Raw genomic sequence first — 21740 nt, forward strand, 5'->3', positions numbered from 1 at the left:
CTGTGTTCAGGAAGCATTCCTTGGCATACTACCAATGACGAAAACCTGACAGTGGGCAAGATGACCTCACCTAGGTTTGAATATATCTGAGAAGTTTAGAGTGTGTTTTCTTATATTATTGAGATACAGTATCACACAGTGGAAAATACACAGGTAGTATTGTCAACCCTACAGTGGGTACTGGTACTTCCTAGCTTGTGACCTTGGGTGGTTTTGTCAACCTCTTTAGTTTATTATTTTGTCTTATGTGTATCAAATCAAGGGAGGTAATTTAGAATGGAATATAATGCTTGTAAAGCCTTTGTTATATCATGAGTATTCATTAAATTATAGATAATTCAGTTATAGCATTAATGTTAAAATGGAACCTATTATTGTTGAAATTTCTACCTCTTGATCTGAGTTTGTTTTGTTTTTTGTTTTTTAATTTATTGGGAGCCTAGTACATGCTTTTATTCTACACCATAAAAGATGTAGAATATCAAAATAAAAGCATGGATAAATTTCTTCTGCCTCAGGCTCTTTCTGGAAAAAAAAAAAGACAAACCTTAAACACGTTCTGTCAGTAAAATTTTATGAATGTTTTGAACACGGAGGTATCAGGATAGCATAGGGTTATAAATTAAGGATACTGAATTAGGCTATTCTGAGAAAATGACCCTTCAGTTGAAATATAAATAAATGAATTGCAATTAGGTAGGTGAAGGAGTTAAGGTACAGAAAAATAACATTGCTTAAAGCATTAATTCTCAACCTTGTCTGCCTATGAAAACTAGTTGGGAGAGTTTTTAAACTTGCCACTGTCTGGACAGCACACAAGACCAATTAAATTAGAATCCTCATGGTTAAGACTGAGGCATGGGTAACTTTTTAATGTTTCTCAACTGACTACAAAGTGCAATGGTTTTAGAACCCTTGAGTTAGAAGGATAAAAATGTAAAATTTTAAGATATAATTTCAGTTATGTAAAAACATAGAATGAAAGAACTGTTACAGAAAATATGGGCATGGATGCCAAATTTAATCTTTTTTCTTTGATAATAGTATATCAGTTATTCAATAATAACAAAAATATTATGTACGCTCACTTTTTATCATATCGTGACTCCCAACACCTTCAAATCTTTACTATTATGATACCATTTCATGTCTTTTCAATATTCCACTTGCTTTCTTTTGGATACATTTCTTTATTAATGATCCTATATAATAAAAGCCTAATATGCTAAGTGTCCGGTCATCCATTCAACCAATCAAAGCATAATATGCTAATTATATGCTAAGGCCACTCAACTGCTAGCTATGATGTGTACTGACCACCAGGGGACAGACACTCCAACCAGTAGGATAGCTTGCTGCTGGGGTCTGGCCAATTGGGACTGAGCAAGATGGGCTGGACACATCCTGGATCCCTCCCACAGTCCCTACCTGGCTGGCCAACATCCTGCATCCTTCCCTGGCCCCAATCATGCATCAGTGGGGTCACTGGGCTTGTCCTTCACTCTCTTGAAATCCAGGACGCCTCGGGGGATGTCAGAGAGCTGGTTTTGGCCTGATCCCTCAGGCCAGGCTGAGGAACCACACTGGTGCACAAATTCATGCACCAGGCCTCTAGTATTCTTATAATAGGTTAACCAGTATTTATCACAGGGCCTCAAGTTAGGTTAGAATAGCCCAGAAGAAAGTGAAATATATTGATCCCACTTGCCCCAGGTTGATGGATGTATTGAAACAAAAATTTTATAATGATTGGAATTACCTTGAGCTGTAGATACTGTAGGAAAAGCACTGGACCTACAGACTTAGACCATGCACTCAAATACCAACACCTCACAAGTTCCCTTGGCCGCTGTATCTACCACTACAGCCAGTGATGGGGAGGAGAACAGGGTGATAGGTGCCAGCTTGGGGAAGCCAAATTATGGCTTATGAGACTTTATCACTCTTGTTTTTATCTCCTTATTTCTCTTTTTATAGCACAAGGCCCATTTTCAGAGGCCTTTGCAACAAGTTTATACATAAGCTGTTTACACAATGTTAACGCTGAGGGAATTATGATGAAGACTAATTGTAATATAAACATGTTTTCTTAAGCAGATCAGCTCCCCTCAAACAAGCCGTATCCTGAAAATGCTATATCCTGACCTTGTGAAAGATAATTGCCTCCACTGAGCCTCTGACTTTGACTTTGTAAGGAAAGCAAAGGACTGTTAACTAAGCTGTATAAGTTAAGCAGAGCTAAGAAAACCTTAGAGAAATGCCTTCAAAGAAGTCTGCCTACTACAGACTATTTTAAGTATATACTTTTTGTGACATAGATGATCATTATTCCTTTTGATATGATTTTTTATATTTAATTCTTATGTTGTTAGGGTCCAGCCCCAGCAGGTCCAGGGGTTCCCAAAGGTATGGATGGAGTTGGCAAAGAAGGAATGAGACAGAGACAGCGTTCAGTTGATCGGCAGCCTAGCCAGGTTCTCTAGCTAGGATCTCCAGCCAAGTTCTGTGTGTTATTGTCTTGTTACATCTGTATTTATACCAGTTGATTTTAATCCTATCCATTCTATTTCAAAGGTTAGGGCGTTTCTTGTCTCCATTCCAGGGAGTAAAGATTAAGTAGCTTAAGCGTGATTGTTCGTAGTTAAAGTGATTAACTACCCCCCCAGCACTTAGTTAAGGGGTTTTACTGATAAAAATCCCCACCTGGGGAAACAACCTTTCTCAGAGAGGTGACCTTGGTTAAAACACATAGTGCTAAGAAGGGGAGCAAACATATTAAGAACAGTATGCCATATATGCCAGGTCCCTTGAAACATAAGCTGTGCAGATGTTTCTTCAATGCAGCGGCTGTGTCAAGCAGCAAGGATGGACCGGCTTATATATTTTCACCGACAGTCTATGAAGTAGACACTATAATTAGCTTCACTATAAGAAGACTAGAGGCCTGATGCACAAAATTCCTGAAAGAGTAGGCCTTCCTTCTCTGTCTGCCAGCACTGGCTTCCCTCTGGCACCTGGGACCTGGGCTTCACTCTGGCCCCTGCTTCGTCCGGAAGGATGTCTGAAATGACATCTGGTCTAATTAGCATAATACCCTTTTATTATTATAGATAAGAAAACTCAAAATAAGGAAGAAATAGACTTTGTCCACTAACACACTCTGTAGGAAACACCATTTATTGAACTTGGCTTCCAAATCTACAGGAATTACATCTATCTCAAGTTTATGCTTGAATATTTTAACCACTGCCTTTAAGAATGATCTGTTTGAAATATTGATAAGAAAAGATTAATTAAAAGCCCACTATATGCCAAGCGAGGTGCCAGTCAATGTAGTGTAGTGGCGAATATTAAAATGAGTCGTTGCCGCCTTTGTGGAGCCTGCATTTTGATGGAGAACTGCACAAAATCAAGCAGCAGGCAGATACAATGCGGAAGGTTCAGAAAATCCATTACAGGTTCTGGACATATAATAATTTATGTGGGAGTTTATTTGACATAGGGAGACGAAAAAAACATATTTCTATGCAGAACAGTTTAAAATGTGCTTTAACAAAGTCCAAGATGGGGGCGGGTTAAATGGAAAATGCATTAACACTCTCCTGGTACCAAATTAGAATTACAACTAAAATATAGAAAAACCATCCTGAATAACCAACAGGAGGTTAGCTGGCAAGGACCCTCATAACCAAGGATGGACAGTGGAGACGGCATAGAGACTGATAGGTAGGGCAAGGGTGGGAAAGGGCTGGCCAGGCTCCCACAGACAGCAGCTGATGTTCCGGAGAGATAGCTCAGCTGCTGGGGGTTCTCATTGAGAATTCCAGGGTCTAAATCCCAAACTTCCCCCTCCCCCCAGCAGAGAGCACAGAACTGAGAAAGGTGCCAACAGAATATCTGGCTGTGAAAAGCAGTGGGTTGCTGTCTGCCAGGGAGAGACAGCTGGAAATGCCAGCACCCTCTTAAAGGGCCACTGCACAAAATTTTGTGTGCAGCCACTCACCTTGAGCTCTGGCAGAGGGAGGGCAGAGTGGACTAGAGCTGTGTGAGGAGAATCCAGGGCTGAGGGCTCTGGGGTTGAAGCTCATAAGGCAGCCACCCCGTATCCTGAGTCATGTCCCCATATCACAGAGGACATCATTCTTAGGCAGGCCTGTGCCATCCAGGCAGCTTTTGACTGGGGGCGAAGCAACTGCCCACCCAGTTGGAAAACCTCTCTCCCCACCCTATGGAGTTAACACCTTGCTGTTGTCCATAGTCTGAGGCTCATTAAGAGACTGAGAATGACAATCAGACTGCAGGCAGAGGTGGATCTCTGGGCTTGTTGAGTCTTTGCTTGATCTGCTTCTAGACCTGGGGCTAGGAAAAGCAAAACTTGGTTCACATCTTGGTCCTTTCCAAACACACCCAGCCCCAGCAGAGGGAATACAATCTGCCAAACAGGCAGCCAAAATGGGAAGATGAAAAAATAAATAAATAAAGCCCCAAATGAAAGAACAAGAGAATTCTCCAGAAGGAGAGCGAAATGAAATGGTGATAAGCAATTTATCAGAAATATAGTTCAGAGTAATGATTACAAGGATGCTCAACAGCATGATAAAATATATAGAAATTATGAAAAATGGCTAGTTGGAAATGAAAACTGACATAACAGTAATAAGGGACACAATGGAAGGAATAAGCAGCAAATTAGGGGAAGCCCAGGATCAGATCAGTTAGTTAGAAGACACGATAGAAAAAATCGTTCAATCAGAGAATCAAAACAAAACAAAAAAGAAAAGAAAAACAATTAGAAAACAGGAAGCTGTGTCACCACAGGAAATGTAACAATATTCACACCATAGGGGTACCAGAAGGTATAGAAGGTGATCAAGGGATTGAGAACATGTTTGAAGAAATCATGGCAGAAAACTTCCCTAACCTGGTGAAGGAAAAAGTCACACAAGTTCAGGAGGCACAGAGAGTCCCAAGGAAGAGGAACCCAAATAGGCCCACACCCAGACACATCATAATTGAAATGCCAAAAATTAAAGACAAAGAGAGAATCTTAAAGGCAGCAAGGCTATCATTCAAAATAGATGGTGAAATAAAGAGCTTCCCAGACCAAGAAAACAAAAACAAAACATGCATAAAGTAGTTTATCACCACCAAACCAAAGTAAGGAATACTTCCAAGCTCTTTAATTTTTTTCAAATATAATTTTATTGATTTCAGAGGGGAAGGGATGGAGGAAGAGATAGAAACATCAATGATGAGAGAGAATCATGAATCGGCTGCCTCCTGTATACTCCCTACTGGGGGTTGAGCCCACAGTTCAGGCATATGCCCTTGACTGGAATCAAATCCAGGACCCTTCAGTTCACAAGTCAACACTCTATACACTGAGCCAAACCAGCTATGGTTCCAAGCTCTTTTTTGAGATGAGCATTATCCTAATTCCAAACAAAGACCCTACAAAGAAGAATTACAGGCCAATATCCCTGTTGAACATAGATGCAAAATTCCTCAACAAAATATTAGGCAATTGGATACAGAAATATATTAAAAATATAATACACAATGACCAAGTGGAATTTATTCCAGATAGACAAGGCTGGTATAATATTCACAAATCAATAATTGTGATACATAACATAAACAAATTAAAAGACAAAAATCACATGATCATATCAATAGATACAAAAAAAATTGACAAAATCCAATACCCATTTTTTTTTAATAAAAACTCTCAGCAAACTGGGAATGGAGAGATCATACCTCAATATAATGGCATATATGACAAACCTACAGCCAACATCATACTCAATGGGCAAATACTAAAGCCATTTTACCTAAGAACAGGAACAAGATAGGGATGTCTGCTTTTACTGCTCTTATTCATCATAGTACTCAAGTCCTAGCCATAGTAATCAGACAAAAAGAAGAAATAAAAGGCATGCAAATTTAAAAGGAGGAAGTAAAACTGTCATTACTTGCAGATAACATGATATTGTACATAGAAAACCCTGAAGACTCCACCAAAAAAACTGTTAGATTTAATAAATCAATTTGACAATACAGCAGGATACAAAATTATCACCCAGAAATCCATGGTATTTTTATACTCCAATGATAAATTCTCAGAAACTAAAAAAACAACAACAATCACATTTACCACTGCAACAAAAAAAATTAAAATACTTAGAAATAAATTTAACCAAGGAAGTAAAAGTCTTGTACTCAGAAAACTACAGGACATTGAAAAAAGAGATAGTGGAAGACATAAGCAAGAGAAAAAATGTACCGTGTTCATGGATTAATAGAATCAACATCATTAAAGTGGTCATAACTAACCAAAGCAATCTGTATATTCAATGTAATCCCTAGTAAAGTACCACAATATATTTCACAGGTTTAGAACAAACACTCCAAAAATTTATATGGAACTAAAAAGACCACAAATAGCTGCAGCAATCTTGAGAAAGAAGAACAAAGTTGGAGGGATCACAATACCAGATATCAAGCTATATCACAAAGCCAATGTAATTAAAACAGCCTAGTGCTGGCATAAGAACAGACATATAGATGAATGAAATAGACTAGGGGCCCCCAAAATCAACCCAACCCATTATGCTCAATTAATATTTGACAAGGGAGGCAATAGCATACATTGGAGCAAAGATAGTCTCTCCAATAAATGATGTTGAGAAAACTGGACAGGTACATGCAAAAAAATGAAACTAGAAAACCAACTTACATCTTACACAGGAATAAACTCAAAATAGATAAAAGACTTAAATGTAAGCCAGGAAACCTTAAAAATCCTGTGAGAAACCATTGGCAGCAAAATCTCAGACATCTCTTGTAGCAATATGTTTGCTGATACACTACCAAGGGCAAAGTAAGCTAAGGAGAAGATAAGCAAATGGGACTACATCAAAATAAAAAGCTTCTGAATATCAAAAGAAACCATCAACAAAACCAAAGGGAGCCCACTGTATGGGAGAACATATTTGGCAATGATACATCTGATAAGGGGTTAATATCCAAATATTTAAGGAACTCATACAACTTAACAAAAGAAAGACAAATAATCCAATTAAAAATGGGCAAAGGAGCTAAACAAACACTTCTCCAAAGTGGACATACAGAGGGACAAGAGACGTATGAAAAAATGCTCAAAGTCACTGATCATCAGAGAGATGCAAATTAAAACTACAATGAGCTATCACCTCACACCTGTCAGAATGGCTACCATCAATAAATGATAATTGCTGGTGAGGATGTGGAGAAAAGGGAACCCTAGTTCACTGCTGGTGGGAAAGCAGACTGGTGCAGCCACTATGGAACACAGTATGGAGTTTCCTCAAAAAATTAAATATGGAACTGCCATTTGACCCAGTGATCCCACTTCTAGGAATATATCCTAAGAAACCTGAAACACCAGTCAGAAAGAATGTATGCACCCCTATGTTCATATCAGCACAGTTTACAATAGCTAAGATCTGAAAACAGCCTAAGTGCCCATCAGCAAATTAGTGGATAAAAAAGCTGTGGCACATTTACTCCATGGGATACTATGCAGCTGTAAAAAAGTAGGATCTCTTACCCTCTGGGATAGCATGGAGGGGCCTGGATAGCATGCTAAGTGAAATAAGCCAGAGAAAGACAAGTATCATATGATCTCACTCATATGTGGAATCTAAAGAACAAAGTAAACTGATGAACAAAATAGATCCAGAGACATAGAAGCATGAACAGACTGATAAATCTCAGAGAGAGGGTGGGACGTGATCAACCAAAGAACTTATATGCACTTATGCATAACCCATGACACAGACAATAGTGTGGTGAAGACTGGGGCAGGGCCAGAGGTAGGAATGGGCTAGAAAGGGTCAATGGGGGTAGGGGGGAAGGACATTGGTAATACTTCACCAGTTAAAAATCCTATATAATAAAAGCCTAGGTGGCGTCGCATGACATTGTCACAAGATGGCCACCGTGACGTCATTACAAGATGGCCTTCACAAAATGGCTGCCTCACATTGTAACAAGATGGCCTGCAGGGGAGGGCAGTTAGGGGTGATCAGGCTGGCAGGGGAGGGCAGTTGGGGGTGATCAGGCAGGCAGGGGAGCAGTTAGGTGTCAATCAGGCCAGCAGGGGAGCGGTTAGAGGCAATCAGGCTGGCAGGAAGGCAGGCAAGTGGTTAGGAGCCAGCATTCCTGGATTATGAGAGGGATGTCCAACTGCCGGTTTAGGACAAATCCCACAGGGGTTGAGCCTAAACCTGCAGTCAGACATCCCCCGAGGGGTCCCAGATTGGAGAGGATGCAGGCCAGGCTGAGGGACACCCCCCCCCCCCCGCACGAATTTTGTGCACTGGGCCACTAGTAAATAAATAAATAAAATGAGGAGGAGGAAAGGAAGGTCAGCCAGACAAATGGTGTGAAGGCCTGGTGACCACTATGCTCCCGGCCCAGCCACTGGGGAGGCCTGAAAGGGGACCTTGTCTAACCAATCCTGGCCTTAAAGGAGCCTCAAAGGACATTTGATTTTTTTAAATATATTTTTATTGATTTCTTAGAGGATGGGAGAGGGAGAGATGGAAACACAAATGATGAGAGAGAATCATTCATCAGCTGCCTCCTGCATACCCCACACTGGGGATTGAGCCCACAACCCAGGCATGTTTCCTGACCGGGAACCGAACCGTGACCTCCTGGTTCATAGGTTGACGCTCAACCACTGAGCCATGCCAGCTGGGTTGCTTTTTATTTTAGTTTCAACAGGAATCCATTCAAGTTTTTTTTTTTATTAGTTTGTTTTGCCTTATTGTTTGTTGATTGAATAAGTTTCTTTCTGTATATTATAGTCCTCTTCAATGAAGATGAATTAATATTATAATCAGAAAAAAAATACCCCAGAGCTTCTTCTGGTGCTAGCTTAGACATGGGAAGAGCTTAGACATCATCGCTCTCAGCGTGAAAATAGAAAAAGCTGAGCAAATGGAACATCCGTGACCTTCTGGCCCCACCAGGGAACCACACAGAGCGAACTGCCACCTGATGTATGGAGAGTCAGCGGCAGCTAGTGACACTCAGGACAGTCACAAATGGACAGCACTTAGATATGGACTTGTTAGAATGGAGTAAACTTTGTTTAAGTCCGTATATAAGACACTGACATTAAATGTAGGAACAGGTAAAACTTACAAGTAAAAGAATAGAAAAAGACACCACTTACAAGCACATTTGAATCTGTGCTGGTGTGTCTTCCCTTACGGCAGGTGCATAGAGCCAGGAGCGTCAACTAGGTATTGTAATGCTGAAGATGACATTGCAACCATAGAGCTACCGACATTCTGAATCTGTGTGTCCTGAATAACCCTTTTAAATACCTCAAACAAAAAGGAAAGTATTAGTAGAATTAGTGGATAAGCCCATTAATCATAATGAGAAGCTTTAACATCCATTCCAGATGATTGGTAAACCAGGGGGTAGAAATTCAGTTATGGTTTAACAAGTATGTAAAATGAAGTGAGTGTCGTAAACAAAACATGGATTAAATAGAGCCAGGCACATAAGATGGCCATTTACATTTCAAAAGCTCAAGAGCTAAGATCTGGAAACAGCCTGAGTGCCCATCAGTAGATGAGTGGATAAAGAAGCTGTGGTACATCTACACCATGGGATACTATGCAGCTGTAAAAATGAAGGAGACATTTGAGACAGCATGAAGGGACCTAGAGAGCATCACGCTGAGTGAAATAAGCCGTCAGAGAAAGACAAGTATCACATCATCTCATGATTTTACTCATATGTGGAATCTAATGAATAAAATAAACTGGTGAACAAAATAGGTCCAGAGACCTAGAAGCATGGAACAGACTGTAGAATCTCAGAAGGAAGGCAGGGGAGGGTGGGTGGGTAGGAAGAGATCAACTAAAGACCATATATGACTTGTATGCATCTATGCATAACCCATGGACACAGACAATAGGGGGGTGAAGGCTTGGGGTGGGGTCGGGGGTGGAAGCGGGCTAGAAGAGGTCAATGGGGGGGGACATGTGTAATACTTTCAACAATAAACATTTTAAAAATTAAATACGCCCTGATTGGTTTGGCTCAGTGGAGAGAGCATCAGCCTGTGGACTGAAGGGTCCCAGGTTCAATTCCAGTCAAGGGCATATACCTTGGTTGTGGGCATATCTCAAGTGGGGGTGCTGTAGGAGGCAGTTGATCAATGTTTCTCTCTCATTGATGTTTCTAACTCTCTATCCCTCTCTCTTCCTCTCTGTAAAAAAAATCAATAAAATATATTTTTAAAAAATAAAATACAAAAAAAAATGTCAAAAGCAGGTAAAACTTGTTTTATTCTTAGCTCTGTTAGTATACATGGTGCGGATGCCATGGATGTAGTCACCCCATGCAAGTTCAATAGGCTGCACGGTTATGATCATGCACTGTGTCTATGCTACACTTTTGTAGAAAGTTTTCTAAAAAATACCATCCACAAATAGACACATGCATGCACATATGCACACTATTACCTGGTTACAGAATAAAATGACAGCGTGCTCCTGAGATAAAAGGAGCCAATGTACCTCCCGCCTTCTGAGAATGTTGGAGAGACCTCAGGACACTACCTCAGAATTTCTCATTCTGAAAACTTTCCTTCGCTCCACTCAGCATCCCATTAAGCCACTAAAATCATTTTGAGGAAATAGCTTGATTCTCTTTCCCTCTCCTAGACAGAAGGAGGGCACCTTGGTTTATTGTCTCATCAAAAATGCTTGGAAATAATTTTTACCGAAAGAGAAAGAAGCCAGTCGATGTCTTAAAAATATGATGAACCGTGTTCACCAAGCAAAATAGCACATGGCCATGAGCCTTCAGGTCTCCCCTGCCAAACACACAGCCTCCATTTCTGTGTGTCTGAACCAATTGTCTTACAGAAATCAAAATCTCGCTCAGCTCTTCACAAAAGGGAAAAGAGCCAACGTTCAGTTCTGCTGGCAACCAGGAGTCCAAGACCTCTAAGGGGTGTTCATTTCTCCTCTGCTTATGGGGTTGCCTGGACCACATTTAAAATACTGTAGACTCGGTGGAGTCTTACTAACACCATCATATGCTGGAAACAGTTGGCCAGACTTCGCCAGATCACGGAGCCCATCTCTCCCTGACTCGTAATTTTGGCGGTTGGATCTTTCTGGATTTCATTCCCACTATTTTTGTTGTTGTTGTTCATCCTCACCTGAGGATATTTTTTCATTGATTTTAGAGAGAGTGGAAGGGAGAGGAGAGACAGAGAAAGAAACATCGGTGTGAGAGAGACACATCGATTGGCTGCCTCCCACATGAGCCCTGCCATGAGCTGGGGCTCGAGCTGGAGTAGGTGCCCTTGACCGGAATCAAACCCAGGACCCTTCAGTCCTTGGGCCGATGCCCTATCCACTGAGCCAAACTAGCGAGGGCCATTCCCACCTCCTCACACATTTCCTGTAGGAGGAACAGAGCTTCCCCATAATCGTTGCAGAAAAACCACAACATGGACATCCTGCGTCTTCTGCGAGCCTGTTTGCCTGGTATCTTGATGATCCCAAAGAGCTGGGTGACCCTCTAGTCTTCAACTCAGTGGGGGAAAGTGTATCTATTAGATTTACTTGCCTGTTTATTCTTATAAACCCAAATTCAGTATCACTGAGTATTCTGGGAAATTTAAAATGCTATCTTCCAAGTGGGCTCTTCGGTGTAATAAATAGAAGAAGTTCTACAGTGAAATGTTTTTGTTTGTAAGAGAAACGACAGATTTTGAATAATAGGTCAGTGGGTCAATCATTTAGATCAGAGGTTGCAAACGCAGATATCAGGAACTCACAGAGTCGCTGGAGGGCAATCTAATTCAGCACCTGGGCCAAGTTCACGTGTGTCTAAGCAATCAGGAGGGTGTCTGATAACCAGAGTCAGAAGGAGCGTCGCAGCCAGACCAGGGTTGGGCAGAGACACTCGGCCGCGGAGACAGGAGCAGAGGTTGCTGGGAGACATGGGGCTCCTTCTGACCTTGCCAACAAGCAACGCCTGCCAAGCTTTCCTCATGGAACTGAAATAGTTTAATGTGCGCGACTTACTGTGTTCTTTCTAAAGGTTGAAACAGAGGCGTGCTTTAGAATACTTTCTTTGGGAGTAGTGGTAGGAATCATATGCTTAAAAGTCTTTAATTAGTAAAGCTAGTGTTGGTTGTTGATTTAGAAATAATTCATTATGTTTTATTAGGTGATGAAATTTGTTAATAATTGATTGATCTCTCTCAGATTCTAGATTTTCAGAAGTCTACCTATCCTAAGGCATCACTTTTGTATTTCTGACTTGGCTCCCTCAGTGCTAGGATGGACTTTACACCAGTAATGTTATACTTCACTGCATATCAATAATAGAAAAGGCCAATTTAACTTTATATAAAAGCGAAACAAAAAACCTTACCCGTAGGCCATAAATAAGAGGCATACACCAGTTCTAGTTCTTCTGGTTTTATGAGAACAAAGTATATAGGAATTCTAATGCCTTCTTTTCCCCTACAGAGTTGGATTAAAATCCTCTAATGTTATAGTGTCTGACATACATACAAATTACAGTTTTGTAAAAGAAAAAAAAATCATATGAAATATCCACACTGTTGAAGGGATGTAGAAGGCAAGTACAACACGGTTGCATACCACATGCAATCTGAGGAGTAATATATTCACTTTCCTTAGAGTGGAAATGTGATTTACAAAACTAAACAGTCTATAAGCAGTTTGATTGCTTCTCTCTGTCGTTCCATTTATAGGAATAATTGAATAGCACATCTGCTAAAGTGAGCATGCGTGGCCAGGTAAGACCCATGCAACACACGCAGAACCTCGGCAAGAGTGCGGAGGCTGCATATTAAGCTCCCAGGAGGCCCTTGCCAGAGGCACTTTTAGTTGCTGAAAATGGACAGATCAGCATTTAAACCACAAGGGGCTGGGCATGCCCTAAGGCCAAGTTCTTGGAGAAGAAGAAAACACCAATGGGTATAATAATTACATTTTTTTGCCCCAAGAAAATGATCCTTTACTTTTTAATCCCGTGTGTTTGCATGTGCAACCGTGTGTATTTTTAGATTTGGAAGTATTCAGAAATTGTACTTTACAGTCTCAGAATTATTTCTCCAAAAATAATATTGCATTAATAATTGTCAACATAGTTTAGAATCTGTAATAAATTGCTGAAGCTTAACCGTTATTCTTATTCAATAATGTTGGCTTCACACAATACTACAATACCATGCCAACTACTTTGCAGATATTTTTCTTTTATTTTAAAGTTAAAACATATATCTTAAATAAAACCTACATAGATATTCCATACTTCCATGTATTATGCATTCATTTTATTGTAATTCTTGGGTCCTGAATACTAATTCAAGTTGCTGGTAAAAATTATGCAACATATTTATATGCCACTAGAGGCCCAGTGCACAAAATTCATGCACAGGTAGGGTCCCTAGGCCTGGCCGGCAATCAGGGCTGATATGTGGGGCAACTGGCAGGGTAATCAGGGTGCCCCCACTGGCAACCACCTTGGCTGGCCTGGGGCCTGCAGGCTAGAAGCTGGGGGAGCTCCTGCATTGAGCGTCTTCCCTCTGGTGGTCAGTGTGTGTCATAGTGACTGGTTGTTCTGTGATTCAGTTGAGTTGCATATTAGGCTTTTATTATATAGGATAGTTTTCAGATTCTAAAAAGCAGAGATAGTGATAGTCTTGAACTAATACGTGTTTGAGACAGAAGGTTTCGAAGGTGATATGACTGAAATATTTGGAGATTTTTTTTATGTGTTAGATATTTCCTGGTGGAAAATCCTTTTACTAATCTTTGCAAACTTCATTACTGAAGGTCACAGCCAAAAGCTGAGGACTTCAAGTTCTGGCCTGTAGATGTCAGTAACACAGGGTAGCCTGGGTTTAAAACATATAATACAGGACAAACCTCGAGCTCTCCCTGCCTAGTGAGGGCGCTTGAAGTCTTGTTAAAAATATCACTTCTTGCCCTGGCCAGTTTGGCTCAGTGGATAGAGTGTCGGCCTGTGGACTGAAGGGTCCCGGGTTCAATTCCGGTCAAGGGGACATGCCTGGGTTGCAGCTCTATCCCCCGTAGGGGGCATGTAGGAGGCAGCTGATCAGTGATTCTCTCTCATCATTTATGTCTCTATCTCTCTCTCCCTCTCCCTTCCTCTCTGAAATCAATAAAAAATATATTAAAAAAATATATATCACATCTTCTGTCATCGTAGGAGGAAGCAGCTCCCCCTCATCTCTAGTTAAAGCCAAGCTACCAGGGAGGGGTGGCTCTGGTGTCTGGGGTTGGGGGGAAGGGTGGGACTCTCTGAGATCTTGTCAGTTTTCTTAGTCACTGGCTTTTCCATAGTTTCCTGGAACCGCTAATCACTGACCGCTCCCCTCCTCTCTTCAGCTGTTCCACAGACTGCAAATATCTCCGTATCCAGCAGACGATGCTTTCACCCAGTTTGACCATAAATAGAATTTTCTCCACAGATTTTTCTTCTGCTGCTGCATGTTCTTTCTCATCTTTCACTGGCAATTTCCCGGCCGGCAAGCTTGGGGCCACAGCAGGGAACAGCGACACTGGGAGACGGTGGAAGACACGCATCCTAAGAATCGCAGCTGATACGAGCCACATGCTTTTGACTTAGAATTTATCATAGGTTTTACTTATAGTAAAACATATTTAGATTTTGGTGAAGTTATTAAGGCTTATCAATTGTTATGACAAAAAATATTTTTTATAATTAATCATTTGTTTTTCTGGTCAATATGTTTTTATAGAAATGTGTGTAATATGTAGAAATTGGATATATTTAGAAAAACAATAGCTATTCAAATAAAAGTACTTTTAGTCTAAAATTAATTTTGTACATTTTACAAAAGACTTGCAGTATTTACACTTCAGTTTGGCCATCATGAAGTTCTTGTAAAGGTTTCCTTTGCAATCTTTTCAACATCCTTCACATTCAAGGTGATTTTACAGATACTATTAACAACAAGGAATATCTGTATATGTTAAGTTGCAATTCCAGAAAGTAAATTTTTGGATAAATTACTTGATATCTAAATCTGCACTAAAAGCTTCAATTTTCAGAAAATGTGTTTCATTTCCCCTAAATCCATAAGCCAGTTCCTATTTTTCAATTCTACCGAGCAATGCTCTTATCAGGAAACGTTTCAGTTGCTCATGTGGGTAGTCTATAACTACATCTCAAATAATAAAAAGGCCAGTGAAAAACAATTTACATAATGGCATATTGGTTAATATCAAGTTTAATTAAAGTTAATACAAGAGGCATGAAAACATAGTCATTGAAAAGGAAACAACCTTGGCCACGTATAGCTCACGCTACTGCAAATAATCACCAGTGTTCATGGCACAGCAAATACAACGAAGATTATTAAAGACAAAATTTAGCACAGTCACAACGACTATAGGTAATCCATAACAATGACTAAACCTTTCCTAGTTATTCTAAGGCAGTGGTTCTCAGCCTTGGCTGCACGTTAGAATCACCTGGGAATCTTTATAAAATCCTGATTTCTGGGCCTCACCCTCTGGAAATTCTGTTTCTTTGTTACGAATGTTGTGGCCGCACCCCATCACAAAGACTCCCAGGTGATTCTAATGTGCAGCCACGGTTGAGAGCCACTGTAAGGTGCACTCGAGTTAACCAGATGTGTTTTTTAAGCAGTAGTCCTGTGAATGGATGCTACTGCTGCTGTGCTTACTCATTGTAATTGGTGCATAATATTCTTCTGATGATGCAATCACTTTTTCCTAGAACTCTTTCTACAAAAGGTCATCATGTCCCAAGTGATATGATTAATTTAGTAGAAGATGTAATATTTATACTACATATAAAGCTTTGCTAAGTGGCCTTACACATAAGACACGCTCAGCTTGAAAAAAATTGGTTGTCTCTTACATTCTGCGGTGAAATGTGAAGATTCAAATTTAAATATCCTTTAGAAGGAGATGAAAATATGTTCCTTGTTATGGATGGGTTTGCTCAAGAAATGCTTTTTATTTGAAAATATTACATATGAAAATAAATCCATTTACCTGATGCATTCCCTAGCTCTTTTCAGTTCAGACAGTTAGCGCTGTTGGATCTTTAAATGTGAGTGAATTTATGGAATTAATTAACCGAAATCATCACAGCAATTAAACATCACAGAGCATCTCCCCACATAATTACCTCATTGACCTTCTTTCGCGTGATGTCATAATCCAGCTCTCCACAGAAGATCGTAACCTTCACAGGAGAACAGTTAGACTATTTTAGTATTTCACCATAAAAGATGAAGATGGTGAAGAAGTTTGAGGACATGAAACAAAAATACAACCACAACAACAACAACACAAAGACACTCATTTTGTCCCAATCTGGAATCGGCAGCAGCAGAGTGTGGAACTCGGTGTGGATAAACTGTGTCTCACTAAGCGAATGAAATGGGTGGTAGATGCCGTCGGTGAACTGCAAAGGCCCGGTTGGTATTAAACATTATTGTCACTTAAAAATACGTGTATATTATTATTGTTTCAGAGAGGAAGGGAGAGGGAGAGAGAGAGAGATAGAAACATCAGTGATGAGAGAGAATCATGGATCAGCTGCCTCCTGCACACCCCACACTGGGGATGGGGCCTGCAACCCAGGGATGAGGCCCGACAGGGAATCGAACCGTGACCTCCTGGTTCATAGGTTGATGCTCACCCACTGAGCCATGCCCACAGTAGTCTATTCTGACTGCCACCCTCTGGGACCCCTTCCCTGAGGGTGTCACCTGCTCTGGGACCTGCTGTGCCCAGGTCACATGGATGTGCCAGGGAATGCATTGCCCCTGGGGCAGCTGTGGACAAGGGACTAGAGCAGGGGTGGGCAACCCCTGGCACGTGTGCCAAACATGGCACGCCAGTCACTTTTGCTGGCACGCGAAACCCTCTCTTATAATCTTCCATTTACAATTTTTTTTCTTAATGTCGACTTTTTTATTTTTCAGATAAACTCAGTGTAGAGGCATCTTAGATAAATAATTTTACATAACAAGTATACATTAAAAAATAAATGTATTTTTCATCATCATATACTGTGTTTTTGTTGCTCAAATGAATTTTACTATTTCTTCAAGGTTCTTCACATACGTACACCTTAAGAGATTTCAAGTAGGCGTAACATGTTCTCAAAAAATTAGGGTTGGCACGCAGAAGAATTTTGAGTCAGAGATTTTGCTGGTTTTGGCACGCACTCACAAAATGGTTGCCCACCCCTGGACGAGAGGAAACCCATGTGGATACATTCTGACCTGTGCCTCTAATGAGCCCCACTGGGCTCTGGTGGAGCACCTGGTGTCAGAGGGGCTCCCCTTCAACCTCCCTGGGCAGCTGAGCACAGGCACCTCCTTCTCCTCCCCTCCCAGGTCTCCGACATTAGCAGATAAGCTAATGTATGCAAATCCGCCTGCACAGCTTGCACCTGGGGAAACCAGAGATAAGCAGCAGTTAAGCCAATAGAAACAGCACGCGAGCTTAGTCGGCCAGTGGGGAACGGCTGCTGCTTCCCCAAGGGGTCCTGGGAGCATGGAAGGCCGAGACCCGCGCTCATGTGCGGAGGCCCATCCTGTGAGCCCAGGCCCCACCTCAGTGGCAGCCCCGCCTCCGGTACCATGTGGCCAGCAACCTTGCCAAGTGACAGCAGGTGGAGGCTCAGAGTCTGAGTCCTAATGCTCAGCTGCTCATGGCACAGGGCCTCACCTGCCATGCGGTCCTCGGTCCTCCGTGCACTTGTTCCCACCGTTACCCCTTTTCCCAGCGACCCTTGTCATTGTTCCTCAGTCTTGTTCTTCCAGCACCCTGACTGTCTAGGCCAGTGGTTCTCAACCTTCTGGCCCTTTAAATACAGTTCCTCATCTTGTGACCCAACCATAAAATTATTTTCCTTGCTACTTCATCACTGTCATGTTGCTACTGTTATGAATCATATGTAAATATCTGATGTGCAGGATGGTCTTAGGCGACCCCTGTGAAAGGGTCGTTCGACCGCCAAAGGGGTCACGATCCACAGGTTGAGAACCTCTGGTCTAGGTCAAGCACGTCAAACTCTCAGTCCGCAGGCCGCATGCCTCGTTTATTTGGCCCGTGTTAGCCTGAGTTCGACATGCTTGTTCTAGGTCAGTGATGGCGAACCTTTTGAGCTCGGCCTGTCAGCATTTTGAAAAACCCTAACTTAACTCTGGTGCCATGTCACATATAGAAATTTTTTGATATTTGCAACCATAGTAAAACAAAGGCTTATATTTTTGGTATTTATTTTACATACTTAAATGCGATTTAACAAAGAAAAATCAACCAAAAAAATGAGTTCGCGTGTCATCTCTGACATGCGTGTCATAGGTTCGCCATCACTGTTCTAGGTCAATCATGAGTCCATGGTTTATGTGCATCCGTATCTCTGGCCAACTCTCACTCACGAACAATCATGCATGCCCCTCAAAAGCCTGCTCCTTCCACATCAGGTTCATCCACATAGGAGCATGCGCTGCTGAAATCCATACACGAGGCCAGCACCCCTCAGCCAGCTGTGCACAGACATCCCCGGGTGGCCACGGGGCGAGTGAAGGGAGAAACCCCAGCAGGGGCAGCCCCGTCCTTCCTGCCCGAGGCCCTCGATGACGCCGGGGGCCCTACCCATAGCCACCCTGTGTCTGACTTGCACAAAATATTTCAGTTTGAAGGGAAACAGACCACATGGTCTTTTGGAAACAGGATTTGAGAAACCTCATCTCCAAATGGCTCCGTTTCATGCCCTGGGCTCCATCTCAAGAGGAGAAGTGTTACCTGGAGATTTAATTCTCTGCAATTCATTTATTGTAGTTTCCAGAAGCTCCACAGAGCAAACTCCTCTCTACAGCAGGCATAACCAGCATTCCATCTCTCACGTTATTAAGCAAGAGCAACAGTCCCTGCCTGCTGTCCGGGCTGCCAGATACCCTTCTCCTGCTGTGGGTTCCAGTGGAAACTGGCAGGAATGTCTGCCTCCAGGATCTCCAGAAGGTTGTCCAGGAGGCCCAGGCTACAATGTCCAACATGAACAATCCCATCAGCCCCTCCCCCACCCCAATAAGTCGTTCAACTGCACAGTAAGGAACGTCCCTGGGGAGGTTGGCTCGCATGGTTTCAACCTTGGAAACTCAACTGCACAGAAAAATAGGTGGAAAATTTTGAATAGGCCTAAGCCATGAGGCCCTCCCTCTGGCCAGACAAAAAGAGTTGAGTCTTCCCCTCTTATCTGTGGTCTATGATCTGCGGTCAACCTCAGTCCTAAAATAGTAAGAGGAAAAGGCCAGAGATAAACAATTAATTCGTTTAAACTGTGCTCCATTCTGAGTAGCACCATGACAGCTCCCACTGTCGCTTTCTTCCTGGCCCTTTGTCCAGGGTCTGCTCACTGAGGACCCTCCATCGTCAGCTGCTTGGTGGCCTCTGGTGAAGAGGTCGGCTGTCTCAGGTTGCAGTGCAGGGCACAGTAACATTCCTTCCACTTCCCCGTGGCCCCAAAGCACAGGAGTGGTGATGCTGGCAACTTGGATCTGCCGAGGAGAAGCTGGGAAGAGCTTCCTTTCAGTGAACAGTGTGCATGCCTAGGACCCACTGGGGTCTTGGACTGTATCCCTGTGAACAAGGGTGTGTGTGCTATGAACCCTAACTGCTCCAAGAGGAAATGCAGTTTCACCATAGGATGCTGCTATGGAAAAGCAGACACTGGCCCTACTCTTAAAATTTCCAGAGTGGGCATGGCATGTGGATTTTTTTAATTATAAAAAGACTAGAGGCCAGGTGCATGACACACATGTACTGGGGCGGGTGGGATCCCTCAGCCTGGCCTGAGCCCTCTCTTAGTCCTGGACCACTTGGGGGATGTCCGCCTGCTGGCTTAGGCCCGCTCCCACACCAGCCGTGAGCCCGGCTTCTGGCTGAGTGGCACTCCCCTTGTGGGAGCACACTGACCACCAGGGGGCAGCTCCTGCACTGAGCACCTGCCCCTGGTGGTCAGTGTGTGTCATAGCGACCAGTTGTTCCACCCTTTGGTCTATTTGCATATTAGGGTTTTATTTATTAGGATTTTATATAGGACGCTTGCAGCAAGCAGTAAGGTTGGGATAGTTTGACTCTGTGGTTTTGGGCATGGTCATTCTACCGTTGTTTTATACAAATTAAAACACACAGAGAACTTAGTCTTCATCAGAGAGAGGTGGAGAGTGCAGGGTTTCCTAAAGCCCATATTATTCAACTCAAGAAAAACAACATTCCTCACACAGCCAGAGAAGCATGCATTTGGGATTAGCAAATTGGTGATTAAAATGAATGCATGTTGGTTTCACAAATGTCTTGAAGTTCGCTGGAAAAAAAAGCCTTTTAATCTTGGGAATCCCTAAAACTTTTGAGGACACAGAACTTTTATCACTGAAATTCCTGTTAGTGTGTAACTACTAATCTTGGGAAACTTTGGGAAATTCTGAACAGGAAAAATTGATCTTTTATCGCTATCTGGAATTACTCCATGTGGAAATGCATGTAAGCAATGATTCACCTGATATTTGGTCTCAGTGGACATCAATCCAGTGGTTTATTAGAATAATTTGTGGGAACTTGTCTTTGCCCATAGCTCAACCCAAATGAGTGTGATTATATAAACACAAAGGTGAACGCTGGGTTGAGAAACATGTGTACAAACATTGAATATTTATGTTGATTAAACTATCACTTATTCAAGTGCAGGAGGGGTTTCCCAGAGAATGTAAATTTTTAATCTTCACTACCATTTCTTCCACAGGAGAAAATACATAATTTTTACACGGAAGCGGGTGCGCTAGAGCAAATTCACTGTGATTCATGTCCACGGCTCAGAGGAAAATAGAACCGCTAGTCAGGACACGCCAGGCAGCGGCTCAGGCTGCTCATCTTCTCCTTCACAGAGTGCGGGGAGCGGTTGGTTGGAACATGAGATTCCGGCCAGCGAGGCCTCCTAATGCCACCTGCTCGGCCATTTCGTGTCTGAGCATCCCCGTGGGGCGGGAGTCAGACTGTGAACAGGTGCGGCCAGCTACCCGGGCTTCGTGCTCGCTGGGGTCTCATAAGCATTTACATTTGACAAAGTTCATCCACAAATCGCTACCTAGATGCTCAACAATAAGTTCATGAACATGCGTGAAAATGCAAATATAGACACCCGGCCCGGAAAGTGATCAAGATTGTAGTTTAGCAATTGATGCAGTCGTGTCTGCTTGGTGCAAGATGCTTCCTGCAGACAGAAATAAGACTGAAGCAAGAAACAGACTGGATTATCTCACCAACAGACAGCATCTGGTTCGTCTGGTGAACAGTAAAAGTAAAAACAAAGGGTAAGTTATTGGTTTTCTAAAATCTAGCCCTTAAAAAATATAGATATAAGTATAGCAAAACTGATTGTTGGATCAAAATGTTAAATTAAATTCATAAAAACTAGTTTTATTGAAATAAAAAGTGTTTTAATTTGTAATTACAAACACGTAACATATGACGACACTGTACTGATTCTGATGAATGTGAGTCACTGAAATATTTCTAAGGAGAAATGACAAAAGTAGAAATAACAATTTAAAATATGGCTGGGACTTCATGAGTTGTAATATTGTTGAA

Source organism: Myotis nattereri (genome assembly GCF_964212035.1).
Source record: "Myotis nattereri genome assembly, chromosome: 5".
NCBI classification, from domain to species: Eukaryota; Metazoa; Chordata; class Mammalia; order Chiroptera; family Vespertilionidae; genus Myotis; species Myotis nattereri.